General features: G+C 48.1%; 1 pseudogene; it reads right to left on the bottom strand.

Annotated features, from left to right (window-relative positions):
* Positions 1-8,070: 8,070 nt before the first annotated feature.
* Positions 8,071-11,245, bottom strand: part of LOC124014121 — a 39,080-nt pseudogene continuing 35,905 nt past the window's right edge.

Raw genomic sequence — 11,245 nt, 5'->3', positions numbered from 1 at the left:
GCATCTGAGCTCAATTTCAAGTCTGATAGCAAAGGTTCTGAATTACTTATGTAAATAAGGTATTTATTAAAAATGTATTATTTTTAAGAAATTTGCAAATATTTCTAGAAACCTGTTTTTGCCTTGTCATTATTATCTAGGATGATTAGAACATTATTTTCTTAAATACATTGTAAAATAAGGCTGTAACATAACAAAATGTGGTAAAAGTCAAGGGGTCTGAATACTTTTCAAATGCACCGTACATAACAAGATAAATAATAAGCAGTATATGGTCTAGCTACTGTTATACACACCACCATTGTGTCAGGATTTGGCCAGGGTTGTTCCGGTTTTTGGTCACTAGATGCCCCCATTGTGCCTTTTGACCTTTTGTTTTCCCTTGATCCCCATTATTATTTGCACCTGTGCCTCGTTTCCCCTGATTGTATTTTAACCCTTTGTTTTCCTCAGTTCTTTGCTCTGTGTTTGTATGTTAGCACCCAGCCCTAGTACTCTGTGAACTCTTGTTGTTCCCGGTGGACTCTCTTGTGGAATTCTGTTTTTTTGTTCTTGTTTGTTTGTTTTTTGAGTATCTTTTGAGGCTTTTTGTGCTTTACCTTCCACCGACCGGTCTAAGATCACATATATCATCAACCTGCTGTCGGAAAAAGCCCTGGCCTGGGCTACTGCTGTGTGGGATGCCCATAGTTCCCCTTGTGCCAGCTACTCTGCCTTTGCTGAGGAATTCAAACGAGTGTTTCAAGGCCCAAGCAGTGGTCCTGACTCAGCCACACAGCTCCTGACTCTCTACCAAGGTCGGCGCAGCATGACGGACTATGCCATCCAGTTCCGCACGGTGGCAGCAGCGAGTGGCTGGAACAACGAGGCGCTCACGGTGTGCTTTCTGAAAGGCCTTTCCGACACTATCCAAGATGAACTGGCCACTCGGGAACCACCGGACAATCTCGAGTCCCTGATCAAGTTGGCCTCACGCATTGACCAGCGTCTGAGAGAGAGAGAACTCAACCGTAGACCTCTAGCCCCTATCAGTCCCAGCTCCGAGTCCCCACCTTTATCCTCGCTGGCTCCACCGGAACCCATGCAGATTGGACGCATCTCCCAGGCTGAGAGAGACCGCCGGATGAGGGAGCGACGCTGTCTATATTGCGGCAAACCGGGCCATTTCCGTTCCACGTGTCCCGGGCTCCAGGGAAACGCTCTGTCCCGTACAGACCGGGGGAACTGTAACGGGAAACAACCTCCTCCCATCCGTCCAACTCCCGTCTGCTCATTCCAGTCACCCTTTCCTGGGACAACCACAAGCTTCACCTTCAAGCCTTGGTAGACTCTGGAGCCACAGGTAACTTCATGGATGGTGTCTGGGCGAAGGAGAATGGCGTTCCCTCTGAACCTCTAAGTGACCCCATGAGGGTTACTACATTGGATGGAAGCCCTTTGGGATCTGGACTTGTCACTCAGGTCACTACCTCCTTGCGACTTTCAGTTTCACAACACCAGGAATTGATGAACTTTCATTTGATCTCCTGTTCCGAGTTCCCTCTCGTCCTTGGATACCCCTGGCTTCACAGCCATAACCCTCACATTGACTGGTCTGTGGGCACTATCAAGCAGTGGGGTCCTACGTGCCAAGCTACTTGTATTTTCCCGAATTCCCCGAGTTCTACTCCCGAGTCTTTAGAATCCATCGACCTGACCCGAGTTCCCGAGTGTTACCATGACCTCAAAACTGGTATTTAGCAAACAGAGGGCCACCATGCTACCACCCCATAGACCTTATGATTGCCCCATCGAACTGTTTCCGGGCACTTGCCCCCCCAGGGGTCGGATCTTTTCCCTATCTCCACCCGAACGAGCTGCTATGGATACCTACATCAAGGACGCTCTGGAAGCAGGCCTCATGCGTCCATCCACCTCCCCGGCGGGAGCAGGGTTTTTCTTTGTGGCCAAGAAAGACGGTGGATTACGTCCTTGCATCGACTACCGGGGACTCAATGCCATAACCGTCCGTAACCGTTACCCGCTACCCCTTATGGCCACAGCCTCCGAGCTGCTCCAGGAAGCAGTTGTTTTCACTAAGCTTGACCTGCGGAACGCATACCATCTTGTGCGGATCAGACCTGGTTACGAGTGGAAGACCGCTTTCAACACGCCTACTGGTCACTATGAACACTTGGTGATGCCCTTCGGCCTGACCAACGCCCCAGCGGTGTTCCAAGCGCTCATAAACGATGTGCTTAGGGATATGCTTAACATATTTGTGTTCGTTTACTTGGATGACATCCTCATCTTTTCGAGCTCTCTTCAAGAACGCACTAAGCATGTCAGACAAGTACTCAAACGCATCCTAGACAGCCATCTGTACGTTAACCTCTTGCTCCTACCTGGCACGCAGGCGTCCCATCTAGAGCTCTGGAAATGCAAATGCGCTACGCTAAATGCTAATAGTATTAGTGAAAACTCAAACGTTCATTAAAATACACATGCAGGGTATTGAATTAAAGCTACACTCGTTGTGAATCCAGGTAACAAGTCAGATTTTTAAAATGCTTTTCGGCGAAAGCATGAGAAGCTATTATCTGATAGCATGTAACACCCCAAAAGACCCGCAGGGGACGTAAACAAAATAATTAGCATAGTCGGCACTACACAAACCGCACAAATAAAATATAAAACATTCATTACCTTTGACCATCTTCTTTGTTGGCACTCCTAGATGTCCCATAATCACTATTGGGTCTTTTTTTCCGATTAAATCGGTCCATATATAGCCTAGATATCGATCTATGAAGACTGTGTAATAAACGGAAAAAAATAGCGTTTCATAACGTAACGTCATTTTTTAAAATTCAAAAAGTTGACGATAAACTTTCACAAAACACTTCGAAATACTTTTGTAATGCAACTTTAGGTATTAGTAAACATTAATAAGCGATCAAATTAATCACGAGACGAAGTGTTTTCTATAGGGGTCCGTCTTGAAATACTGTCCGTGTATTTCTCAACCAAAATATCCGGTCTGAGACCGGAAGAAATGGACTGTCTCTTGTTCGTTTGACCAAGAAACAAATCCTAGGCAAATGACAAGACTGCTGACATCATGTGGAAGCTGTAGGTACTGCAACCTCAGCCCTATTTAATGTCTTTCGCCCATAACAATGGGTTGAAGCGGCGGATGGATATATTTTTCCACTTTCAGTGATCAGATTTTCCTGCACTTTTCAATGAAACGCACGTTCTGTTAAAGTCACAGCCGTGATTTAACCAGTTTTATAAACGTCTGAGTGTTTTCTATCCACACATACTAATCATATGCATATACTATATTCCTGGCATGAGTAGCAGGGCACTGAAATGTTGCGCGATTTTTAACAGAATGTTCGAAAAAGTAGAGGGTCGACTGAAGAGGTTAAGCCGGAAAAATGTGAATTCCATTCATCCCGAGTACAATTCCTGGGATTTGTAGTGGAACCCGGTCGAGTCCAAATGGACCCCAGGAAGGTAGGGGCGGTAGCGGATTGGCCCACCCCCAAATCCGTTAAGGAAGTTCAGCGTTTCCTGGGCTTCACAAACTTTTACCGCAAGTTCATCAAGAACTTCAGCTTGGTGGCAGCCCCTCTCTCAGGTTTAACCAAGGGTGGCAATGCAAGGTTTTTGTGGGGAAGAGAAGCTGAGACGGCCTTTCAAGGACTCAAGCAGCGGGTCCTCTCTGCTCCCATCCTGATACTACCGACTACGGATGAACCGTTTGTGGTGGAGGTAGACGCCTCAGAGGTTAGTGTTAGAGCTGTCCTGTCTCAGAGGGGTGAAGACAAGAAGCTTCATCCGTGCGCTTTCTTCTCACACCGGCATACCCCGGCTGAGAGGAACTACGATGTGGGGGATCGTGAACTCCTAGCGGTTAAGATGGCATTGAAGGAATGGAGACACTGACTCGAGGGGGCTTCTCACCCGTTTCAAGTGCTTACGGACCACAAAAATCTGGAGTATATCCAGCAGACGAAGCGGTTGAACTCTAGACAAGCTAGATGGTCTCTTTTCTTCAATCGATTCCAGTTTATCCTCACCTATCGGCCCGGGTCGAAGAATCTCAAACCGGATGCCCTGTCCCCAGTCTACGCTCCTGCCATTCGAGATGACACGGACCTGCCTGTCCTTCCTGCTGCTAAGATCGTGGCTCCGATCTCGTGGCAAGTTGAGGATACTGTGAGACGAGCTCAAGCTATTGAACCGGACCCGAAAGGAGGTCCTGCCAATCGGTTGTTTGTCCCCAAGGCAGTGAGGACTCAGGTCCTTCTGTGGGGGCACTCCTCTCGCCTCACCTGTCACCCGGGCGTAGGTCGCACCTTGGAGTTCATCCAGCGTAAGTTCTGGTGGCCTACCATAAGAGAAGACGTTGCCACTTTCGTCAATGCCTGCCCCGTGTGCTGCCAGGGCAAATCTTCTCACCTCCGCCCGCAAGGACTCCTTCACCCTTTACCTGTTCCCCACAGACCCTGGTCCCATATCTCGTTGGACTTCATTACTGGCCTTCCTCCATCCCATGGCAATACTACTAACCTAGTCATTATCGACAGGTTTTCTAAGGCGGCCAGGTTCGTCCCTCTGACTAAGTTACCTTCTGCCAAGGAAACGGCTGAGTTGGTAATTGTGTTCCGAGTCTTCGGCATTCCTCAAGATATGGTTTCTGACAGAGGTCCCCAGTTCGCCTCTAGGTTTTGGAAGGCCTTCTGCCAACTCATGGGGGCTTCTGCCAGTCTATCTTCAGGGTACCATCCAGAGTCCAACGGCCAAACTGAGAGGATGAATCAAGAGCTGGAAACCACCCTCCGACGTATGACTCGTAACAACCCGTCCACATGGTCGTCCTTCATTGTTTGGGCCGAATACGCGCACAACACCTTGCGCTCCTCCTCCACTGGTATGTCCCTGCACGAGTGTCAGTTTGGCTATGCCCCTCCATTGTTCCCGAACCAGGAGGCAGAAGTCAGAGTGCCTTCAGCCTTGAAGTTCGTCAGACGCTGTCGGCTTATGTGGAGGAAGACCCGTCTTAATCTTATGCGTTCCTCACAGAGGTACCAACAACAAGCCAACAGACGTCGCCGTCCCGGGCCTACCCTGCGTCCCGGCCAGAGAGTCTGGCTCTCCACAAGAGACTTACCACTACGGGTGGAGTCTCGCAAGCTGTCCCAAAAATACATCGGTCCCTTTAAGGTTGCCAGGAGAGTTAACCCAGTTTCTTATCGCCTACACTTACCCAGATCCCTTAAGATTAATCCCACATTTCACATTTCCTTATTAAAACCTGTTGTTTTTTCTCCCCTTGTCCCGGCAGACAGACCTCCCCCTCTGCCTCGTGTCATTGGAGGCCAGCCGGCTTATACCATCCATCGGATACTGGATTCCCGCCGGGTGCAGCGGTCCTGGCAGTATCTGGTGGACTGGGAAGGCTACGGTCCCGAGGAGCGCTCCTGGGTTCCTGCCAAAGACATACTGGACCCTGACCTCATTCGTCAGTTCAGGGCCCTCCACCCTGAAAGAGCTGGTAGGAACGTCAGGAGCCGTTCCTAGGGGGGGGGATTCTGTCAGGATTTGGCCAGGGTTGTTCCGGTTTTTGGTCACTAGATGCCCCCATTGTGCCTTTTGACCTTTTGTTTTCCCTTGATCCCCATTATTATTTGCACCTGTGCCTCGTTTCCCCTGATTGTATTTAAACCCTTTGTTTTCCTCAGTTCTTTGCTCTGTGTTTGTATGTTAGCACCCAGCCCTAGTACTCTGTGAACTCTTGTTGTTCCCGGTGGACTCTCTTGTGGAATTCTGTTTTTTTGTTCTTGTTTGTTTGTTTTTTGAGTATCTTTTGAGGCTTTTTGTGCTTTACCTTCCACCTTGTGGATTTACCTTTTTGTCTTGGAGGATTACCTTTGTTCTTGTGGAATTCCTTTTGAGGTTGTGGAGTTACATGTTTTCCTGAAGAACTTCACTTTTTACTTCATTAAATACACCGTCTCAAGTACTGCTGGGTCCTTCAGCAGGGCATGCAAATCATAGCTTGCTGTGCATCTTGCTGGAAGCATTCATTGTCGAACCGGAGCTGGAGGCATGGTCAAGCCATATAGGGATTTTCGGTCTCAATTGGCCATGATTCTTTGAACGCATTGGGGATGATGAAACAACGGAGGCCCATTCAATGAAGGAAGCGTATGACTTGGGTGACTGGCGTCGTTGACAATTATTTGGGCCTTCCTCTGACACAGCCTAGTATATAGGTCCTGGATGGCAGAAATCTTGGACCCATGCTAAATCTTTACAGTCTCCTGAGGGGGAAAAGGTGTTGTGGTGCCCTCTTTATCTTGGTGTGTTTGGACCATGATAGTTTGTTGGTGACGTGGACACCAAGGTACTTGAAAATCTCCACTCTCCACTACAGCCCCGTCGATGTTAATGGGGGCCTGTTCAGCCCTCCTTTTCCCGTAATCCACGATCAGCTCCTTTGTCTTGCTCACATTGAGGGAGGGGTTGTTGTCCTGGCACCACATTGACAGGTCGCTGACCTCCTCCCTATAGGTTGTCTCATCGTTGTTGGTGATCAGGCCTACCACTTGTGTCATCAGCAAACTTCATGATGGTGTTTGAGTCGTGCTTGGTCTCGCCGTTGTGGGTGAACAGGGAATACAGAAGGGGACTAAGCGCGCACCCCTGAGGGGCCCCAGTGTTGTGGATCAGCATGTCAGATGTGTTGTTGCCTACCGTTACCACCTAGGGGCGGTCCGTCAGGAAGTCCAGGATCCAGTTGCAGAGGGAGGTGTTTAGTCAAAGGGTCCTTAGCTTAGTGATGAGCTTCGTGGGCGCTATGGTGTTGAACACTGAGCTGTAGTCAATGAACAGTATTCTCTGACTGAAAACGGCCTATGTGGCATCGATAGCAAAGGGATTTGTTGGTTTTGAGGGGCAGTCACTCTAATCGTTAGCCGTAATTAAATGTGTTTCGATGTGTTTATTTATTTTACATTACGTTGGGTTGTAGGTAATACTATATGTTGATTGTGTAACCGACGCTGGAGTAGAGAAGCAGGTACAGAGAGTGAACATTTAATTTTGCACAGACATGGAACAGGACAGGAACAGCATCAGAACCGGGTAACACAATGACAAACGACAATTAATGCTGAAGCGGGGAACACTGTGGGGGAACAGACAGATATAGGGGAGGTACTAACACAGGTGATTGAGTCTAGGTGAGTCCAATGAAGCTCTGATGCACGTGACGAGGGAAGTAGGTGTGCCTAATGCCGGGCAGCCTGGAGACCTCGAGTGCCAGGGAGGGAGAGCGAGCTCTGGACCCGCCGGCTGGGGCGTAGAAGCCAGACGAACGGGCAGAGGCGTGGGAGCCTGGCTAACCGACTGAGGCGTCAGAGCCTGATGATCCCTGTGGAACGTGGGAGCCTGGCGAGCCGGCTGAGACGTGGGAACCTGATGATCCGGCTGAGGTGTAAAAACCTGACAATCCGGTTGAGACCTGACCTGGGATGGGCGCCTGCCGAGCCAACCAGGGCAAGGCAACATTTTGAGCCAGCTATGGCGTAGAAGCTCGACAAGCAAGCTGAGGCAACCCTGTTCCATCGGCGGTGGCCCCCGGACCCGACGTCACCACCAACCGAAAAGCCTGCACTCCCCGATGCTTCGCATTCTGTAAGAGTCAACGCTGGAGTACAGAAAAAAATACGGAGAGTGAACATTTAATTTTGCACAGACAGGGAACAGCGGCAGAACCGGGTAATACAAAGACAAATGACAATTAATGCTGAAGTGGAGAACAGAGCGGGGGAACAGACAGATATAGGGGAGGTACTAACACAGGGGATTGAGTCTAGGTGAGTCCAAAGAATCGCTGATGTGCGTGACTAGGGAAGCAGGTGTGCGTAATGATGGTGGCAGAAGTGCGTAATGCTCGGCAGGCTGGCGCCCTGGGGCAGACGTGACAGATTGTGGGGGAAAACACAAAATAAACTGAATTCTCCGAATTGGTAGTTATCACCATTCCCCCGAAAGCATCACATGACATGATTTATTTTATAAAAAACAGTGCTTTTTATTTCTGTTATACTGTGGAAAAATAATTACATACCATTTTTTAAAAATATTGGAGATAATGAAATTAAAAAATGAAAATTTGATCACTTTCTGTTGTACATCTTTTGAACAGTTTTTTTTCTGCTACGTAGAACAGTACAATAAGATAAACATTGTATTTCTAAATTCAAAGACACAATAATACAGGATACAGTCCTACCAGAGGTATAAAAGTATTGGAACAGGATCGTGAAGAGAAATGATATGGACATATTACTGAAACGCACTCACACACATGAACACATACAGACATGCACACACACATACTGTACACACTGACATGCATACAGTCACATTCACACGCAGGTAGAGAACTGTATGTTTATGCATTACACACACACACACACACACACACACACACGCACACACACACACACCTATACAAACACTGTACAAATAGATGTGCATACACACACTCTCTCTTTCACGCACAAACATTCTCACAATCACACTCCGCTATCCGTATATCAATAGTGTAGACAAACCTTCATTGAACCTCTCCACACACATTCTCCTCTGACCCTCATTGCTGATTGTGTGTGAGGAGGAATGAATGATGAAAGCATTACCGCATGTTCCCTAAGGCCACTCTTATACACAGCATCTCACTAGCCTGGTCCCAGGTGCTGTTTGTTCGCAAGCGTGACAATGACCGTAGGAGTGGGCAAGACAGCATAACCAGATCTGCAACCAGGCTACCACGTCACCTCTCTCTATTTCAGCAGGGGGCACCAAGCTAAGGTTTATAGCCTGGATCCAAGCGGAATCCGCTATGTTTCACCATATAAAATATGTAGTTCATATAAATGGTGAAACGTAGAAAATTCAGTTTGAATGCCAGGCTAGCAGGCTTATACTGTAGTTCCATACGCCCGGACTGCCTCAAGGCCTGAACACAACACCTTCCCACAGAAGGACTTCCTGCATGGTATCTACTGCATTTAAATGCTTGTAACCCCAGATTTACATCAAATAAAGAGCAAACATGGACACTTGGAAAAAAGGTTCTTGTATACCCTCCCCTTCCTGAATCTTGCCAGTCATCATGGCTGACAAAAACAGGTACTCAAATACTTCTTCGTGTTTCTCTTTGTTTGTTGAGGTGAATATCACCCAAACAAAGACTAAACACTCTCAAGTTTGAACATCTTGGTCCACAGACACTTCCTTCACAGAAATATGACCAAAATAATTCGGTAAAATGTTAAAAAATAGAATAGAAAGCTCTAGTTTGTTGGTGTGCAAATGAAAACAGACTCATATAATACAGATATATGTAGATGATGGATTTCTAAGCAATGAATACTGTTTGTAATGCAGTGCAAAACGTACGATGACCCCACTAACCAGCACCAATGGCGCCAATGAAGTGGAGCAATGTGGGATATATATGTGCTCTAAAATCACTGTATAAAACAACAACCAGCTAAAACAAAATGGCGGCCAGTCATGGCCCTCCACTGGTTGAGGTTTCTCCCGCCCTTCGAATGAGTACCATACTTGACGGTCAATTTCTCCATGATATGCCTTACTGTAATATTTGGCAATCGAATATGGAATAAATTGCCTGTAACGCTCCCTCTCGTCATTCACAACAATCTAAATTCATAGCACACATGCTATTTATTTCGATAATTAACATCTAAAGATCTTTTGTTCTCTCTAGTCCCGTCTTCTCTGGTCTTGATTGGACTTTTGCTTTCCGCTCTTTCAGAGTGAAGATCTGAACACTGGGATTGTGGGAATTCTAGATTACCAGGAATTCACTCGTTATCCACTGATCTGGACTCTCTCTTTCTCACACCCTCCCTGTCTCGTGGGGAAATACTAACTTCTCTGTGTGTGTGTGTGTTTGTGTGTATATCTGCGTGTGTATGCTCACGTGTACAGTATATGTGCGTATGTTTGAGAATGTGAATGCGTGTGTGCGGCCTCTGTGTGCATCTGAGTGACAGTGTGTATGAAAATGCACCCTCACCGTCTATGTGACTGTGCACTGTATGTCAGCTATCCATCTCACACATGTGTCTGCATCCTCTGTGTGTGTCCTCTGTGGCCGTAGTCAGAGTGCTGTGAGGTATAGGAGAAGCGGGTGGAGCTTCCATACTTCCCCAGTCCAGTCTCTGACCCTGACGGAGTCGCCCCCCGGCCCCACCCCCACACCAGGCCCCACCCCTGGCACAGGCCCCACCCCCGACCCCACCCCGTACATCTCATAGGAAGGCCCGGTTTCCAATGGAGCCAGACTGGGCGGGGCAAAGCCCATGCGGTAGGGGGTATAGGGGTGAGAGGGATAGCCGTAGTTGTCATAGGCCAGCTGAGGGGAGTCCAACAGGCTGCAGTCCCCAGGGAAGTCGCTGGTCTGCGGCGGGGGGTTGGGAGGGGGCTGCTGGCTCTGCCCAGCCCGGGTGAAGGTGTTGAACTGGGCATAGCTGTTGTGGGAGAGTCTGGAGGGGGGGCCGGGGGTCGTAGCAACTGGGGCGACCGGGGGTGGAGAGGGTCCCTGGGCCTGGAGGGCCTCCTCCGCTGGCTGTGGCCCCTGATCCTCCAGCACTGCTGCTGACAGAGGCAGCTCCCCCTGGGGTGTTGGAGGGCCGGTAGTCGGAGTAGTGCATGGAGCGGGAGGCGGGGCGACCCTCGTCAAGGGTGGAGGCTCGCACATTGTAGTAGCCGTTGGTGGGGTCCTGGAGAGAGCAAGATTAGAAAACATATTGTCACTAAGGTGTGTGTGTGTGTGTACATGTGTGTACATGTGTGTCTGTGTATGTACAGTGCCTTCAGAAAGTATTCCTATCCCTTGACTTTTTCCACATTTTGTTGTGTTACAGTCTACACACAATACCCCATAATGATACACAATACCCCATAATGACAAAGTGAAAACATCTTTTTAGAAATGTTTGCAAATGTATTGAAAATTAAATACAGAAATATCTCATTTACATAATTATTCACACCCCTTTGCTATGATAAGGTACTCCAAATTGAGCTTAGGTGCATCCAATTTCCTTTGATCATCATTGAGATGTCACTACAACTTGATTGGAGTCCACCTGTTGCCAATTCAATTATAAGGCACCACAATTGCATGTCAGAGCAGAAACTATACTGTCTG

This window comes from Oncorhynchus gorbuscha, linkage group LG25 (assembly GCF_021184085.1).
Source record: "Oncorhynchus gorbuscha isolate QuinsamMale2020 ecotype Even-year linkage group LG25, OgorEven_v1.0, whole genome shotgun sequence".
Lineage (NCBI taxonomy): Eukaryota > Metazoa > Chordata > Actinopteri > Salmoniformes > Salmonidae > Oncorhynchus > Oncorhynchus gorbuscha.
This window is presented reverse-complemented; position numbering and strand designations above follow the sequence as displayed.